This window comes from Cupressus sempervirens, chromosome 5, assembly GCF_028749045.1.
Source record: "Cupressus sempervirens isolate cs-2001-9-10 chromosome 5, ASM2874904v1, whole genome shotgun sequence".
Lineage (NCBI taxonomy): Eukaryota > Viridiplantae > Streptophyta > Pinopsida > Cupressales > Cupressaceae > Cupressus > Cupressus sempervirens.
The window spans coordinates 687,436,504-687,455,156 of NC_143122.1; positions in this window are offsets into that span (position 1 = coordinate 687,436,504).

Genomic DNA, 18,653 nt, shown 5'->3' on the forward strand with positions numbered 1-18,653 from the left:
GAGAGGAAAGAGAGAGTAGGGAGAGAGATAGGGAGAATAGGGGATGGGGGATGCTGGGCTAGGGAGAGATTTATTTTTACATAGTGTGTATGCTCTTTATAGTACGTACGTGCTATAGTGTGTACATGCTTTATAGGGTGTACATGCTTTGTAGTGCATACGTGCTATAGTGCATATGAACTATGTGAAATCACCAAAAAAGGTCATAAAGCAAGTTTGGGTCCTTGCTGATCCATATTCTGCTTTTTGTCTATTGTGCATTCTATTGTTCTAACAAAAAACATAGGTTTCAAGCTATTGAAAGTTAACAAACACTCTTTGAAGAGTTTTTGAAGCTAGCAAACACTAAATTCAATTATTGGATATTTTTTTTGAAAGCTTTTTGAATATTCTTTCTATAGAAAAGGTTAATACAATCCTTTTTAAATATTGTTTGTTGATATATAGAAACAAATTTGATTATAATTTGACATGTTGTTTAATATATAGTGAATTTATTGAAATTTTTATGTTTGAATGAATTGTTATTTGGAAATGGTTAGAAATTTGGCAAGTTGTTTGATATATATTGTGTATTCATTGAAATAATTGTAATTTTTATATGTATTTGAATGATTTGTAATTTACAAATTATAAGTAATTTAGATGTTTGAATAATTTGACATATAGAAATCATCATCATGCCAAGGAAGAAACCAAAAACTCAAACAAAGGAAGAGAGGGAGGAAAATTTGGAAATTAAAAGAGATAAAATGAAACTACTATGTGAACAAAGAAAATTTCAAAGTAATAATGAAGAATTGACTTTCGAAGAGGAACAAGAACCACCAATACAAAGAAACAAAGAGGAAGAATTGGAAAGACAAAGAGAACGAATGAGACTATTAGGCTCAAGAAGACAATTGAATTATGAAGCTACACCATCTTCCAATGTTGGAGTCATATCATCCTCTCATGTTGAAGAAATGCTAATTTGTAGATCTGACGATGTACACACTCCATCATGTCATGTTGAAGGCACAACATCAACATATCAAGTAGGTGATATTCCATCTTTTGCATCTTATTGCCAAGGCACATCATCTTTGGTTCAAGGTATGCAAAACACTCAACCTTATGTTGATGTTCAAAATGTTAAAGGAATGCAAGAGATGATAACACCTTCTAGAATTCATTTTAGAAGACCAAAATATTTGATTGATATTGATACTAACATTTTGAAATCAATGTCTGACAAGATTAGCAAGCGTAAAAGAGAAAGAGCAGGGGATGGGAGAGAGAGAGAGAGAGAGAGAGAGAGAGAGAGAGAGAGAGTAGGGCATGGGGGAGAGAGAGTGAGAGAGTATGTGGTGGGAGAGGAAGTGGGAAAGGGAGAGCAAGAGAGAGAGAGAGAGAGAGAGTAGGGTATAGGAGAGAGTAGGCGATGGGAGAGGGAGTAGGATAGAGAGAGAGAGTAGCAGTGGGATAGAGAGTGTGAGAGGGAGAGGGAGAGAGGGGGATAGGAGTGTGTGTCAAAGAGAGAAATAGTAGGGAATGAGAGAGAGAGAGTAGGGGATGGGAGAGGAGAGAGAGAGTGAGAGAGTAGGGGATGGGAGAGGAGAAAGAGTGAGAGAGAGTAGGGGATGAGGGAGGAGAGAGAGAGTAGGGGATGGGGGAGAGAGTAGACAATGGGAGAGGGAGTGGGAGGGAGATAGATAGAGAGAGTAGCGGTGGGAGAGGGAGTGTGAGAGGGAGAGCAAGAGAGAGAGGAGGGATGGGAGTGTGTTTAAGAGAGAAAGAGAGAGTAAGGGATGGAAGAGAGAGCGAGAGAGAGTGAGGGAGAGTAGGTGGTGGGAGATGGAGTGGGATAGGGACATAGATAGAGAGAGAGTAGCCTAAGAGAGAGTAGGGGATGGGAGAGGAGAGAGAGTAGGGGATGTGAGAGGAGAGAGAGTGAGAGAGAGTAGTGGATGAGAGAGAGAGAGAGAGAGATAGTAGGTAGCGGGAGAGGGAGATAGATAGAGAGAGAGTAGGAGATGGGAGAGGAGAGAGAGAAAGATAGAGTAGGGGATGGGAGAGGAGAGAAAGAGAGAGAGTAGGGGATGGGAGAGAGAGTAGTGGATGTGAGAGGAGAGAGAGTGAGAGAGAGTAGGGGATGGGAGAGAGAGTGAGAGAGTAGGTAGTGGGGGAGGGAGATAGATAGAGAGAGTAAGAGAGGGAAGAGGGGAGAGAGTGAGATAGAGTAGGGGATGGGAGAGGAGAGAGAGCGAGAGAGAGTAGGGGATGGGAGAGGAGAGAGAGTAAGAGAGAGTAGGAGATGGGAGAGAGAGTGAGAGAGAGTAGGCAGTGGGAGAGGGAGATAGATAGAGAGAGAGTAGGGGATGGGAGAGGAAAGAGAGTAGGGGATGGGAGAGGAGAGAGAGTGAGAGAGTAGGGAATGGGAGAGGATTGAGAGAGTGAGAGAGAGAGTAGTGGATGGGGGGTAGAGATTATTCTTCACATAGAGCATACGCGCTATAGTGTGTACACGCTTTATAAGGTGTATGCGCTATAGTGTGTATGCACTATATGAGAACACACAAAAATGGTCATAATGCAAGTTTGGGTCCTTGTTGATCCATATTGTTCTTTTTGTCTGTTGTGCATTTTGTAGTTTCGATAGAAAGTACAAGTTTCAAGCTGTTGGAAGTTAGCAAACACCATTTCAAGGCTTTTTGAATATTCTTTCATTCTATTTGAAGCTAGCAAAGACCAAACTGAATCATTGAATACACTATTTGAAGGCTTTTTTTATATTCTTTCTATAGAAAAGGTTAGTGTAGTCCTTTTTAAATATTCTTTGTTGTTATATAGAGACAAATTTGATTATAATAACATGTTGTTTAATATATAGTGAATTCATTGAAATTTGTATGTTTGAATGAATTGTTATTTGGAAATGGTTGGAAATTTGACAAGTTGTTTAATATATATATTCTGTATTCATTGAAATAAGTATAATTTGTATATGTATTTGAACAATTTGTAATTTACAAATTGTAAATAGTTTAGATGTTTGAATAATTTGACATATAGAAATCATCATCATGCCAAGGAAGAAACCAAAAACTCAAACAACAGAAGAGAGGGCGAGAGTTTTGGCAATTGAAAGAGATAAAATGAAATTACTACATGAGCAAAGAAAATTTCAAAGCAATAATGAAGAATTGACTTTCAAAGAGGAGCAAGAACCGCTGATACAAAGAAACAAAGAGGAAAAATTGGAAAGATAGAGAATGAATGAGACTATTACACTCAAGAAGATAATTGAATTGTGAAGCTACACCATCTTCTAATGTTGAAGTCATATCATCATCTCATGTTGAAGAGATGCTAATTTGTAGATCCGATGATATACACACTACATCATGACATGTTGAAGGCACAACATCAACATATCAAGTAGGTGACATTCCATATTTTTCATCTTATTACCAACGCACATCATCTTCGATTCAAGGTATGCAAAGCACTCAACCTCATGTTGATGTTCAAAATGTTGAGGGAATGGAAGAGATTATAACACTTTCTAGAATTTTTTTTAGAAGACCAAACTATTTGATTGATATTGATACTAACATTTTGAAATCAATTCCTAACAAGATTAGCAAGCGTACTTGTCACAGAAAATTTAATCGTATGTGGAGATTATTCTTTGAAGAATTATATATTACAAGTCAATGCCAATTATTTGTTGAAATGATGAGAAATTTTAAATTTAGGCCTATCATGAAGATTCTTAGGCTAAAAAAAATGGATGATTCAAATGAAAAAAGCATTGTAAATAATCTAATGAGTGCTTATGACAAAGTGGGTTCTAAACCACGCATCAAAGACAGTAATATCACAAGATGAGTACTTACATTGACAATAGTAAGTACCCAAATTAAGAAAGCTTTACTCATGAGAAAAACAAGAAAAATATTGAAAATTGGTAGAGGTACTCTAAGGAGAGCCATGCTAAGGCATGAGAGATTGGAAGATCCAACAAAAAATGAGTTATGGACATTTAGTGGTAGACTACAGAGAAGGGATAAAGAAATTAGTGAAGCTTTGAAATCATTGATTGAAGATTTTTGAAAAAATAACACATGTGTTTCTCCTAATCAAAGAGATGTTGTAAGAAGGAGGATTGGTAGCCAAAATCGTAACCAACATGTGAAACATTTTTTGGACTTAACTCAGACACAATTTTTTGCAAAATTTATTGGTATGTATCATCAAATTCGAATAAGTCAAAGATTTTTTGAGATGCGTAAAAAATTTTATGTGAAGATAAATCACACATGAACAACTTGTTATTGTAGGATAAATATTGAATTTTCTAACCATTTTGATGTTTTTAGGCATATATGTGTGTTTTTGCATTCTAAGTTTGTTTTGCAAGATTGTGACATGAATGAGCCACCAAGATCTTCAAGGGAATTCATATCCAACATTTTATGTGAAATAGGAGATGGCCAACAATTTTATAAGACATCATGCTTGGATAGTACATGCTTATTTTGTGGTTCTTTGCAACTTTTATCAAATTGTGAACATATGGATAGTACACATGCAATTGGAAATGAAATAGTAGATTACAAAAAATTTAAGACAGTGACATATGCTCTAATAGATGGGAAATAGGGTAAAATATGTGATTTAGTCATTGAAAAGATTCTAGTGTATGAGTTCATGAAGATTTTTAGTGAAAAGATTATTTATGAGTATGCAAGGCATACACATAGAGCTCGATGGCTGGATTTGCAATTCAAGTTGTGCAAGGATACATTTCCACTAGATACCATTGTTTTAGTTGTAGACTTCATAGAGAACTACACACTACAACCAAAAAATGAAGTGCAAAAAGAGTATTATACTTCTCAATAGGTTTCCATATTTGTTCACAAAACATTCATGCATTCACCTACAAGTACAAAAGATGATAGGAAGATTTTGAGGGAGTACCATTTTTACATCGGCGATGATTGATCACATTCTACAAAGTTTGTACATGGTTGTTTTCAACTATTTTATGGAGATTTGGCTAACAGGGGCATACCATATCATCAACACATTATTTGGTTAGACAATTGCTCATCTCAATTCAAGAATGCATGGATGTTGTCATGCCCAAAATTCAGGGCAAAAACACACAATTTTTTTTTTTTTAAAGTTAAATAACCACTACGTTTAAAACATGACACCCTGAAAGCTACAAAAGGTTGGCCAAGGGTTTTAAGGGAGTTTGATATTAATACATTAAGAGGCAGGGTTGGCCTGTCAACCAAACTGCATAGATTCAAAACACTCAAGCCAAGATATTGTGGGTACATCTTGTTCAGACAAAATTTTAGAGATTACACCCTTGACCAAGGTACATTTGGTTTCAAACCCTAATTGAGGATAGACTCAACCTTTCTCTGACCATTCTGAATATCACATTATTAATTTTACATAATTTCATAAGTTATGTTAGCTTATTCAAGATATCTCATATCCATTCGTTGGGCAGGCTCAATCCCCTAGGTGAGCTAATTTTACATTCTCAAGAAGTTGACCTATAACCCTAGCACTTGACTCTAGTTATAAGCATAACCTATAAGAATACATTAGAACATTAAATACTCCTAAAAAAAAAAATCATTTACTTTGAACAACTTATCTTTGAACATAAATCCTAAATAACAAACAAGTTATCAATCGATCTAACCTATAAAACCTGTGTACCATAACCTAACACTTACTAACCTTAGGACGCCTTCATTACAATTACAATAATAATATTAAAAAATAAACTTTAATTAAAACTTCAAGGATAAAATATATCTATAACTAAAGTAGATTAATCTTAAACCAATACTAAGATCTATTTCAAGAACAATGACTATATAATCTTAACATCTCATAAAATCACTAAACTTTATTTACACTACTTACCAATTATAATCCTAACATTCTAAACATACCAATTAAAATAATGTAATACAAATGAGATAAAACTAACAATTAAATTACAACTAACTTCAACCTCTACTAATCAAATCCTAATTTAACGTTTAACGAGTAACTAAAACTAACTAGCATCAATAATAAAATAAATTCTATTAATAACATATCCTAACAAAATATCTTAACTTAACTAAAATTAACTATCTATAAAAGCTAATTGAACACATACATAAATTTATATTACTACCTTTTGATAATTTAACTAACTTAAAATTTAAGAACTAAAGAAAAACACATTAAAGACTAATACTAAACTAACATCTAACAAATATATATTAAACTAGCATTATTACCAACTAATACTACTTAAACTAATGCTAATACTTTAAACTAACTTAAAATAAATAAATAAAACTTTATTAAAAACCACAAACTAACCTCACCCTATAACCATTCTAACCAACCCCTTAACCCTTAACCTGGCTGCCCACATTCAATACAAACCTCCACTCACGCAAGTACCCCCCTCTTCCCACGTGGGCACAAGGCCCAAGGCCCCCCCACGTAGACCCAGAACTGCAAGAAAACCAAAACGCAGCAAGGGTGGCAATCAAGCAATAAAGTGGGTGCAGGAATAATGTTTTAAAAGAATGAGTAGATGCCTCCCTTTTTTTTTAAAAAGCAAACTTTACCCATCATAAATTCGCCCCTAATTCCAATTTTGACTTTTGCTACTGCGCAGTGGTGATGTCATCCATGGTGTGATGGATACCATGGTCTCCTCCAATGTTTAGGAACATGCAACATGGGGGTAATGAATGTTAAAGTTTATTTGGTAGAGAAAGGATAGGCATAGGATATTAGGGTATTTTGATTTTTGTATTTATTTATTTGTTTATAAATTTATTTATTTTGGAGAATAGTTTTAGAATATTCTCTGTTTCACCATGGGAATAATTCATTTTTCCCATACAAAAACGAGAGAGTTTTTACTCTTTGGGGCATTTTTTTTTTGTCTTTATTTTTTTTTCTAAGTATAATTTTGAACTTGATTTATTAACCAAGAGGGGTTATATTTTTTTTTAAAGTAAATCTATTTGGACTTGCTACAAACTAAATATACCTTGAATAACTACTGAAGATAACATCGTAAGATTGATTTTTGGTTTACAATAATCACAAAACTGAACCTTCATTCATAACATAATCTTTCATTTTTTTCAACATATATGAAACTTGAAATTTTTCTTAATTGAACATCATCATTTCATCTTATTTTTGATGTGCATCCATATAACTAAAAATTATGATTAAATCTCATGAGAAGCAAATATACTCAAACATTATTTTATTGGCAAACCTGATTCAAAGGCTTAATCGGGAAAGAACCAGGAAGAAAACTTGGCGTCGTTGCCATTACAACAAAGTGATAAATATAAATTTCATAAAATTTTAATCCCGAATTTTCAACAATCAAATAATTTCCTTCATGTTCCTCATCAAGGGATCCATATCATTTTCTGCAATACATTGCTAAGCTCGTGGAGGGATCAAAATCTGATCAGGTGACAAACAAGCATAACAAATAGACAAAATCATACATTCATATCAATACTAAGTTTTTACAACAGGATTCAAGATCAAAACTAGGGAAAGGTGGATTTTTCCAACAGGAGATGTTAGACACAACACAAAAATAGATGCCCAATCGGGGCTATAATTCAAGAACTTTTGTTCTTCCATTTTACATGCCAAATCTCATACGAGGTTTATGCTGAGAGGTAGGGGCCCATAACACCCTACCCTCTCTCCCTCTTCTTGTCCTGAGAAGAGACTCTACACTGTTGGAGTCCAACTAAAAAGATCTTTCTCGAAATTGGCCACTTCTGCCCTATCCAAGGGTGAGTAATGCCAAAACACCCATGCAATAAAACTTCAAAATTCAAACAAAAACATAAAAGAAAAGCATTCAATAAACATGGTTTCAATCCCTCTCAACATACCCAACATACATACAAGCATACAAATAAACAATCCCAATAGCATAAGCATGAAACAAGCATGAACAGTTCGAAACATGGAGATGAAGAACTCCTACCTTCACAAAGAAGTTAGGTTAAAATGAACAATGTTGAGAAGAGTTTTTCCTTCCTTGCCTTCAATCTTCCAAGACTCCTCGCTAAAAGTAGAAATTGGGTAACAACCAAAACTACTCAAAAAGGGCCTCTAAATAAGATCCAAACTCAACCACCAAAAAGGCAATAATTTCCCCCACTCACCTAAAACTCTAGAAGTTTCTAACTCAACCAATCCTAAGGTTAACCACTAAGTGGAGTTGAGGTTATGCAACTCATGGTAACCACTTTCAATTTTCGCACTAAGGCAAAAATAGACTTTTTGAGTGGCCTCAAAAGTCAACAAAAGGGGCTTGGAGGCTGGAAAGTGCCCCCAACCCATACCCATACCCATACCCCTTGGGTATTAAGATTTCATTTTTAAGGCCTTAGGAATTGATTTGGGACCAAACAAATGCTAGGAATATTTAGGCCCAACTAACAACTCCAAAATGCAGATTAAGCACTAATCCAGATTAGGGGTAACTAAACTCGATTAAGAAACAATTAAGCGAAAAGGTCACTAACTTAATCTGACTTAGGTCCAAAGGTAATGCATATGCAAATTCACGAGTGCCAAGTGGCACTATAAGAACACGGTTACGAAACATTAACAGTTACTAAATTACAAGAAGATACATTCACACATCTCACAGTACAATAAGATACGAACAACATGGTTTCCATGAATGGCACAAAGGGATCAATTCTGTTCCTTTTTCGAGTTTCTCAGCTAAAATATCTTGCACACTCATTGCACACATCAATAGCCCCGTAAAATCACATGCACATATGTATATACGTATCAAGAAATCACATAAATTAAAACATACATCTTTCAAATCAATCTGGGTTTCTCTCGTCCTACTCATATTCTTAATCATTACAATTTCATAATCCAAGTGTTAATCCTACATTTACTTATTTCATCAACATACATGTTCATAAAGCATTAAATGACGAACTCAAATATCTAAAAGTAACATCACACAACATGAAATAATATATGTTCAAGTATCTGATAATGTCTTGACATCTTGAGTCATGAGTATCAAAATAATAATAATGTATCATTATGCTACGATGGGTCGGGGTGAGGCCTCATAGATGTTCTATTGGTTGAGCAGGATGCACAGGTTGTGTAGAATTTAATATATGTGGAATTTCTCAGAGGTTGGTCATGGAAAGGGAGAGCATGATGGTGTAGGCGCATGCATCAAAATATCCTTAGCTTGTGAATAACTAAAGTACAAAGATGGAGCAATATTGATAGATACAAAATCCATCACCCAGTGGTATAACACTACAATGGGTCCAGGTAAGGAAGGTGTGTCTACGATTCTTTTTTTTTTTTTGTTGATAGATAATACTAACATTACACCATATGAGGATTGTTGCACACTAACAGGATCAAGTGAGTTGCACTCTTTTAGAAGCTCTGATGCAAGTTCATGGAGTATCCACAAAAAAAAAATGGCATGCTATTGTCCATATTGTGCAGAGAAAAATTATCCAGTACAAAGTTGCCAACTCAAGTGATGTTTCAAAACTCATAGTGTTGGCCAGTACAAAGTTTCCAATTGCCAAATCTCTATCATCATTCATTGTGGGATCAAACTATCTATTTTGTTAGCTCTTAGTGGCTAGGTAAACCATAGCCCCAAGCTCATCCCGTCCCGTTGAGTGCTCGAACGTTCTCGGGCATGCCAAACCAAAATGTCCCTAAGGGTCACTAACTGCCATAGGGAAGCAATCTTTGACAAGGCATATCTCGAAGCTTGTGCAAGGTATGGATGTAATTCTAGGTGCAATATGACCATGTTGTAGAGACCTACAATAACCTCTCTCACTTTTTGGAGATCTTACTCCATTTTAATTTTTTGATTCCATCTCGAGTGACGTTGAAACTCGTAGTGTTGGCCAGTACAAAGTTGTCAATTGCCAAATCTCCCTCACTGTTCGTTGTGGGATCAAACTATCTATTTTGTTAGCTCCAAGTGGCTAGCTAAACACTAGGCCCAAGCTTGTCCTATCCCATTGAGTGCTCGAACATTCTCTGGCATGCCAAACTAAAATGTCCCTAAGGGTCACTAAATGTCATAGGGCAGTGATCTTTGACAGGGAATATCTCAAAGTTCGTGCGAGGTATGGATGTGATTCTAGGTGCTATAGGACCGTGCAAAAAAGACCAAAAATAACCTCTATCTCTTTTTGGTGATCTTACCCCATTTTGATTTTGCGATGCCATCTCGGGTGATGCTGAAACTTGTAGTGTTGGCCAGTACAAAGTTGCTTACTGCCAAATCTCTCTCACCTTTCATCGTGGGATCAAACTATCTATTTTGTTAGCTCTAGGTGGCTAGGTAAGCACTAGCCCCAATCTCGTCGCATCCCGTTGAGCACTCAAACATTGTAGTGCCTCTCATGTTTGCAGTCTGTACCTTGTCTATTTTTTATTCGAGAGATACTTGTTACTCTTTTTTATATTTGTACCTTATGATGACCTGAGAGTCGAATGTTATACTTGGATTCAGTACCATAGATGCTTTACTGCTATACTGTTCAGTTTATCACATTTGCATGTTGATGCCATTTTGAGATGACAGTAGATTTATGATGGTATTTGGTTATATGATGTATTGGACCTATTTGTTGATTATGTTATGAGATGGATTCTATGCTATGGTTATTTACTTCATTCTTGTATCTTTACGCTTTCTGCGAATGTGAGTGATGTAAATGGATTAAATACGTATTTTAATATATGTTGCTTCGGCTATGATATTATTTGCCATTGCACTTGATCGTGTGTTTTAGTGTGCAGGAATTATATCCCTGGCAGTGGCACATGAGTTAGTGATTCAGCTATTCATATTTACCCATGTCGTTCCTGTATGGTCGACATACCCTTATTGTTATTGTTTAAATCAAAACCTTTCGGTGATTAGTAAATCCGAACTCATTTGTATTATGTGATTAGACCAGTGAGTATGTATGTGCATCTAGAAGTTCGCATTTGTCGCGAAAGTGTTAAGTGTTTTTCTATGTTTTTGGGGTTTTCAGGTTTTAATCTTTTCAGATTTAATTTCTGGCAGCTTTACCTTAGGTGAAATCTCGTTGCGGATAATAACCTGTTTTCGTTTGGGTCAAATCGAAGTTTAACTACTCCAGCTAGCTATTTTCCAGAATCGACTATTCACCCAAAAAGTGAATAAATATTAGAAAAGTGAATTCATTATTCACTTCTCACTTTTGGAAAATTGAATTTGGAGAGCAAATTTGGAAATCCTCTTCTGTAGGATTCTTGTTTTGTTTGTTCTGGGAGCTGTGAGCGTGGGATCTTTGTGAGGTTGATCTCGTTGGATTCAGCTCGAGGAGTTCTTGCTTTGCCGTCAGTTTCAACAGTTTTGGCGGATTGATTTTTTTTTTGTGCGGGGTTCGGTTTCTGCCCTTTTTCCATCAAGTAGGGCCTTCCCGTTTTATTGTTTTTACTTCCATTTCTTGTAGCTGTATGTTAGGAGGATGAGGACTAGTGTTCCCCTCCATTTATGTTTGTTGGTTCTGCCCGGTTGGTCGGGTGTGAACGTTTTACCTGTTTTTGAAATGGGAGTTTGGGTTTTTGGGCCGTTATGCTGGCCATTTTTGCATACGGTGTCCATTTTCAATTATTTTTGGATTTTTGGGGTTTTTGAACCCAAAGGCCAAATGGGTTTTTATTTTGGAATTTTTTTTTTAAATTTAGAACTTTTACCTCATTTTGCGTGCCGCCATTTTTTCTCAAATTTTCTTGGCACATTGTGGTTCGTGGACCTGGGTGATCCGTTTGGATACCAGTCAAAACACTTTTGCATTTTTCGTTGCTTTGGGATGCGTGTAGCATTCGTCATCCCAACTATGTTTTTCGATCTATTGACTTCTATTTGCATTCTCATCTTGTCCTTGTGTATGATCTCTGTGATGGTGGTGCGCCACACACATGTACATTGTCGGGTGACCTGCGGGGCTCGATCTTCCGTGGTATTTCTAGAAGTTGTGATCAGTGGGGTTGGGTTGGGAGTTTGCATGTCTACGGGCACTCATCGTTGGATGAGCATGGGTAGGGTAGGGTAGCATATGGAGGGGGCTTCTACCTCGCAGCCTAGTGATCATTGTGCCCAGAGGGTTGGCAAAGGAAGCTTTAATTAAGTGAAAATTAAATAAACATTGGGTGGTAATAATCTTAAGATAATAAAATATTTGGGGTGCAAGAGCCTTTCCGTTGAGGGATGTTGAATCTGTGCAAGTCCTAGTTTGGGCTTTTTGATGCCAAGCAACTCTCCATGATGTTAGTCCCTACATAGTAAGCCCATTGAGGTGTCTGACTATGACATGTAGTTTATGCATTGTCTATGTCTTGGTTTCAGTCATCATACTGCTTGGCGTGAGTGTTAGCCATGGTTGTTGTGTTTTTGTGTGTTTGTGGTTGGATTGCTATCTCCATCAGCACGGTAGGTGTGGACCTACGGGTACCACGTGGTTGGGAGGCATAGCTACCTTCACTACTACTAGGGACTAGTGTACAGAGATGGTCTATTGTCGTAGTACGACTGTAGCTAGATGTGTCACTTGGTACTTCGGTATACGGAGTATGCTTCTTGTGATTTATGCTCTCATTATGATGTTATCATGTTTAGATGATGTTAGTTTTAATGCATTCCTCATTATGATGATTAGTATGTAGTAGATGATGTTATCTGATTACAGTTTTATCTTATGCATACTACTAGCATGTTAGATTTTATTTACTTACATTGTAGCATGTTTAGTAGAGAACTGATGCACTTGCATAAATTTTGTTTGTCAATCCTTCATATCATTACTTAATAAATATATGTATTAATTTAAATGATTAAATTGATACATACCTCTAGACTCATCAATGGGATGAATAATGGGGTCAGGGGATCTTTACTAGGGCCACCAACACTCTGACCCTGAATTTTGAACAATGTCAATACATGCTAGTTAACTAGTCATTCACTATACATATGAAATGTGATCAAATTAGTTTATTATAATTATTATTTACCTATGTGAAATGCCAAATGTCTCATTCGGGAACTGATCAGTGACTAGCCCATCATCCATACTATCTCCAGCATGACTACCAAATGTGCATAAGGATTTGCATGATGTGCACATGTGACTGCGATGCATAGAAGGCTCCTCCTCAACTAATGGACTCGTGCAATGAATGAGGGTTTGTGTCAAAGTATTAATAGTCCCTAGAGTGTTGGCCTCTACATGGTCCTTCACAACTAAACGAATGATCACATGCTAACCCTGTGGCTTAACAACAGGTGTCCTAACTACATTAGTGTCATGACATGCCCCCAGCCTCTCAAATGATGACCCTCCACCTCTATCCTAAGATTCTAATATATCAAAATAATTGGAGATCTCCCCAATGACAGATTCACCATACAATTTCCTTAAGAAATACATTAGGGCCTCATGATTATTGTGGGGAGGGGCATCAAAGACCATCCACCATATATCCCAAAAATTATTTCTAATACCATTGTGTATGCACCAATGGATGGGGAACCATTTACTTGTCTCTCTAACAATATTTTGTTCACCATGCTTCCTAAACAATGCACAAATGCTACCTTTTGGTATATCTTTTTTTTACATCTTGATATGATAATTTGTTTGCATAATATCTTTTTTGTTTCTCCTTAACACACTAAATATCTAACTAACCACTAACATAAGATACATGGATCATAATGGACTCAAGGGAGGATGCCAATTGTGCTCTCATTGGATTGGTTTGTCCACAAGCTTTCAAAATACCAATGAGTGCTTGTAATTCATTTTTACCTCTTCCTATTTCATTTATTATATTGTCTTTACCAAGAGGAGGTCTTCCAATCGATGCAAGTTGCAAAATTTCTTGTTCTTGTTGTAGAGGGTTTTGATTCTCATCTTGTGGAGGGTTTTTGTTTGGATCTTGTTGAGAGTTTTGTTTTTAATCTTATTGGATATTTTTTGGTTCATTATTCACATTTCTTGATAAGAAACTAATTGCAATCTAAATAAATAAAAAAATTTAAAGAAAAATTGAAAAAAACTTATAAAATAATGCAAAAACATATAAAACAATGCAAAAACAAGGGTAGAAAACATATTGTGTGGTCTCAATCTCAAACTTTGGTGATGAGGAGGCATTTTAAGGAGGCGAGTGGAAAAAATCTTCAATTCCTTCAACTTGCATACGTGTTGTGGCTATGAAATCCTTACAAAATGGAGTGAAAATGAAATGGGTTGCGAGTTTGCAGGCCATTTATATATATATTTTTGTTTAAGAAAGTGTGTATGCACTATAGCGCATACATGCTTTTTAAAACTAGAAAAAAAAAAAAAAAAAAAAGGTGTCATCTTTTTAGCACCACAACTTGGTGCACTTACCCAATATTGAGTTAATTGATTTATTTGTTGGTTCTAGCCAACTGAGAAGATGATTATTAATTATTCTAAGTTGTATTTGAGCTAACTTAGCAATATGAAAGATATAAATAAAAGGTCAAGTTGAGGATTAGAAGTGTGAAGAATGCATGGAAAATAATTCAAGATTTGATGATGCTAAGAGGAAGCAAATCAGAAGGATAAGCAAAATATCCTTGAGAAGTTGAAAAGATATATTCAATTAGGAAGGATCAAGTACAAGCCAAAATTGACATCTATAATCAACTATTCAGTTGCATCCAAATCAAGTTATGTCATTGTTACTCTCTAACCATTGTAGTAGTGATCTAAATCTCCTAACAAAGTTGGCTTAATAGCTATTTGTAAATCCTCTAACGAGGTGACATTTTTATTGAAGTGTCCAAAGACCTCTAACAAGGTCACTCCTAATAGGGTGATTAAATACTCTAACAAGGTCACACCTAACAGTGTGTTTTGTAACCCTTAATAGGGTTGGCTCCTAATAGGGCTCACTTCAGAAGAGTGAAAATCAGTAACTAATTACAATTGGCAGTTTTTCCCAAATTGAATTTTCATGTTAAATCTTGGTGTCAAATGTGTTCATGTTATTTTTCTTATGTGTTTACAACTAAGCTAAAGTAATAAGTAATCATAAATAACATCTTAAGATTTTCATGTTAAATGTTTCTTGAGTATTCTCAGTATTTATCGAGTTAGAGCATTTTTTGTATGTTTACCAAGTATCAGCAGAGTATAGTTTTTCAGAGTTTATTTTGTACTGACATCTAAAAGATCTAGGATTTATTTTTTAGTAACTAATTCACCCCTCTTTTCTTAGTTACTCCTCTTATATTTCCAACAATTGGTATCAGAGGCTTTGGTGCTTGTAGAGAAGGTTTCAAAGACCTAAGCTAAAGACCAAGACATCTTATAGAACAAAGATTCCTAGGTTGAACAGAGATAATTTTGTAGCATGGCAAGGACTTATGAGATTACATTTAGCAACTATCAGTAATTCAAGTTGTAAGTATCTTGATGTTGAATATATGACTCATACTGGAACATTGTTAGTTGAAGATATTATTGAAAAGAAGAATCATAACATCATGATGATTGATATTGTATCTACTCTTAATTATGTTGAATTTGATGAAGTAAAAGACTGCAAAACAACTCATGCAATGTGGACCAAACTAAAAGACATCTATGGAGGAGATGAAAATGTAAGAAGAGCCAAAGCAGAAAGTCTCAGAGGTCAATTTGATCAGATGAAAATGAGAGAAGATAAAAATATTGCAAAATATATGGAACAAATCAAAGCAAGTGTAAGCACAATCAAAGCATCTGGAGGAGACATTGATGAAAAAATAGTTGTAAGAAAGGTACTCATAACGCTTCTTCCTATCTATGCAATTAGAGTATCTACTATTTAAGAGATGAGATGTGATGTAAATAAAAAAATAACTTTGGATGTTGTAGTTGGAAGATTGATAGCTTTTGAGTTGGATAACTATGATAACTATGTTCTTAGTTCCAAAGGTATTGAGTCTGCATTTGAAGCCAAACTCTCACTCAAGAAAAAGAGTAAGAAATCAAAGGCCAATCAATTAGGAAGTGAAGAAGAGATAAAAGAAAGTTCAGATAGTGATCTTGAAGTTGTTGAAATCCTACTTGCAAAGAAATGTTCCAAAAGCAGAGGAAAGTACAAAGGTAAGGTTCCTCTGATCTATTTTTCTTATGAAGTTGGTCACATTGCTTCTAGGTGCCCAAATAGAGAAATTAGGGATGAGAAGAAAAGTAAAAAGTACAAAGGCAAGAAGTAATTCAAGAACTACAAGGACTACAAGGACAAAGGTAAGAAATCTTATTTTATGGCTAAAGATTCTAATAATAGTGAAGATGAAATGGTATATATTGTTATAAAAAATAATCAAATCATGAAAGAGATAAGATGGCACTTATCTCTCATGTTAGCAAAAATGATACATGGATTATTGACAGTGGCTACTCACATCATATGACTTGAGATAAATCAAATTTTGAACACATAGAATATTATGATGGTGGTAGTGTGAGATTTGGAAACAATGAACCTTCTTGCATAAAGGGAAGAGGATGTATCTCTTTGACCAATGAACTTACATGTGATAATGCTTATTGGGTTGAAGGATTAAAGTATAATCTATTGAGTGTGGCACAATTGAATAACATTGGATTCAAGGTAGAATTCATGGATGGGAAGGCCAAATTGCTAGACGGAAAAGGAAATATACTTGGATCTGGCAAACAAACAAAAGGTAACCTATTCTATCTTGATCTTACTGAAAGTTCATGTTTTATTGCTCAAGTAGGGGTAAAAGTAGAAAGTTGTGTCACCTTTTAGGTTGACTTATCAAAATAATTGAATTTGAGTATTTTTATCTATAAATCAATTTTATTCAAACATATGATCTAGACAAATTCACTCTTGCTAAGTTATACATGATTTCACACTTTTTCAATTGGAAATGCCTATTAAATGTATGCTTTATACTAGTATGTATCCAATTACTAAAGAAATAAAATTATTTCACAAAACTAACATTTCAATAATTCTTACTATTTTTTATGATATTTTTTAAATAACATATAGACACCATTTTATAGAGTTCAAAGTCAATAATATTCTCATATAGAGTTTATAGTGTTTTAATTAGATATAGTATATTGTAATTAAAAAAATTTGTAAGTACATATTTTAACACCTGAGAAGACGTCAAGTTTGAGAAAGGAAAAAATATTAAATCATATCAAGAAAATTTAAAAATCACATGACGTTCTAGAGGAGAGAGTCCTCTTCAAGAATGTATAATTTTTCTTTTGGTTAGAAAATATTTGTTTTTAAAAATGTGGTGGGAGATGAAAACTATCAATTTTAGATGGGTTAATTTTGAATCATTATAAAAGAGAAAATATAGGTCTAAAGAAAATTTTTATTTTTTATTGTTCTAGTTATATATGTTATCTATAACATAATATAAGATCAAAGGGAAATAAGTTTATTTCCACATTATTTTGTGGTGAGAACTAGACCCCTAATTTTTAACATTTTTAACAAGTAAAAAATTGTCTTTACAAATTAGGAAAATATATCAATTCTTATTCTAAATAATTGTTAAAAATTATAATCCTAAAATTCATTCATTTCTACATATTTCATTAGTTTACTTCATTATCAAATTCTAAATAATACTAGCATTTTTATGTCATTGAAGATGAACATTTATACTTTTGTTAGCCTTTTCCTTTATAAAAGGGTGACACAAGTTTGTGCTTTTACTCATAGAATAAAGTTGGCTATGGAATAAAAGATTATGTCATGTAAACTTTGATCATTTGGATAAAACAAGCAAACATAGAAGAGTAAGAGTTATTCCTAACTTGAGAAAACCTGATATGAGTCTATGCAAAAATTGCCAAATTGGTAAGATGGGAAAGACTAGTTTCAAAAGAAAGAACAACTTGTACATATAGACTTATGTGGACCTATTGGAATAGAGAATTACAATGGAGAAAATTTTTTCATTCTTTTGTTGATGACTATTCTAGAATGATGACTATAATGTATCTAAAAGAAAAATTAGAAGTTTTTCAATAATTCAAGTGGTATTTGGCAAGGGTAGAAAAAGAAATTGGAAAGAATTTGAAATGTTTGACATCAGACAAAGGTGGTGAATTCATTTTCAATGAATTCTACATTGAAAAAGGAATTAAAAGACAAGTATTAGCTCCTGGTACACCTTAGCATAATGTTATAGTTGATAGAATTTTTTGTTGAAAAGAGCGAGAAGTTTTTTGTCAGAGAAAGAATTGTCAAATGAGGGAGAATGAACTTGGCAAAAGTTCTAGCAGATAGAAGCTTTCTGAAAGAGGGAGCTCTCATGGATAAGAATTAGAATAAAACTAAGGATATTTTCCTTACTTTATTCTTGCTCCAAAATTTCATTATATTATGACATTTTGTGTTTCCATCAATGACAAAGAAGGAGATTGTTGGAATAATTGATTAATTGTGTATTGTCTTTGATGTTACACAAAACGTCATATCATTATCAGTTAGTGTATGTTGAGCTCACT